Source organism: Malurus melanocephalus, unplaced genomic scaffold, assembly GCF_030028575.1.
Source record: "Malurus melanocephalus ecotype Western Australia unplaced genomic scaffold, MMel_1.1 scaffold_1746, whole genome shotgun sequence".
Lineage (NCBI taxonomy): Eukaryota > Metazoa > Chordata > Aves > Passeriformes > Maluridae > Malurus > Malurus melanocephalus.
Window position 1 is genome coordinate 1 of NW_026624978.1, and position 1,546 is coordinate 1,546.

Below are 1,546 nucleotides of genomic sequence, written 5' to 3' on the forward strand. Positions count from 1 at the left end.
CATCCCCTGGGTGAGGGACAGAGCCAGAAGGGAACGGGAACTGTCCCAGGAGCTTTCTTACTCACAAAAGGCATTTGTCAACACGCTGGCCCAAACCCCTCTGACCAGGTCACTAAAATGCTCCAGCAAACAGCAGCTGATGGCTCCAGAATGAGTGTATGCTGCTCAAACAGGCAGCACAGCTAAACAAACAGCTGCCAGGGCAGTGCTGTGTTTGTGCTCACTGTTTGCACTCCTCTTTGCACTTAATGGGATATAGCATTCATCCTGAGAAGGCTGCAAAATGAAAGAGAGAGGGAGAAATGGCTTCCTGTTGGTTTCCTTCCAGCTTTTTWAATTGGTTTCATGTATTGCCCAACCTGCCATTTCAGAAGGCAGATTTGTCTCTTGTTAGGTAAATTGGTAACTTTGCTCTGGGATGGTTTTTCACAGCCCCTTCTTTAATAATGCCCTCTGGTGTCACACTGCATTCACTCTGACTTTGCTAATGGCTGGGATTTTTGCTTCTGTTGGGAGAATGGATATTTTATTGACATCTAAAAGGGTTACGAGGCAGGAGGAAATGAATTATACAAAATTCAAAAGTAGAAAGCTAATAAAATGGTCGACTCAATAGATAAGGCAGGRAAATAAATCTAATTTGACTGTAACTTGAGTGCTTCCTGTTTATGAAGAAATAACTGTACTCCGGGATAAACCAGCATTAACCCAGAACACGGCTGTTATTTTGTCAAATTTGGCTGGCTCTAACAATTAACAAATGGTGGCTCAGATTTCAGCTTTGGTGTGGTGATTATTTTGATGCCTGGTGGGAAAGAAGGCTGTGATCTCCTAAAAGGGGACCTCTGTGAGTTSCTTTCTCTGAAAGGTCCATGGGAAGTGCTCTGGCACAGGGAGATGCCAGAGCTGTTTCTGGAGCTCTGTGCAGTGGTGCAGCACTGTGGGACTCATCATCTCCTTTATTTTTCATTTCTTCCTCTGTGTCCCTGGTGAGTCCCCCTTCCTYATAAACCCAGCCAAAAGTCCTCAGGCCCGTTAGGAAGAACACTTTCAATTGCTTTCATTCTCTCCCCATGGGGAAGGGGTGGTGGAGAKGAGGAAGAAATGGACCCTTCCTTTCCATAGCATGCTGCATTTTTGAGGAAAAAAATCGCATTTACCAAGATGAGCTCCTTCCTAGCAATAACAATGGTCTAATTGCAATCAGGAGGGGGACACAGCATCCCCTCCTCTGCTCTGGGACASATGTTCCTGGGCTGGGAGTGCAAACATTTCAGTTTGGGCTCAAAGATATCTGTGGCCCAAAGCACTGCACTTTGTTTCCAATCCCACAAATGCCCTTGTTCCAAGTAGGTCATTATATAATAATGGCTTTTGTGTTTTCTCCTGGACCCTTTGGGGAGGGAGATGATGTTGTAACACGGTGTCAGTGCTGCCTGCCCTTGCAGTCCCTCCTGCATCATCTCATCTGGCTAGGACTCGGGCTGGACATCACTGAGCCCAGGACAGCTCTTATCAAACAGAAATAGCATCTCCAACACAGCCT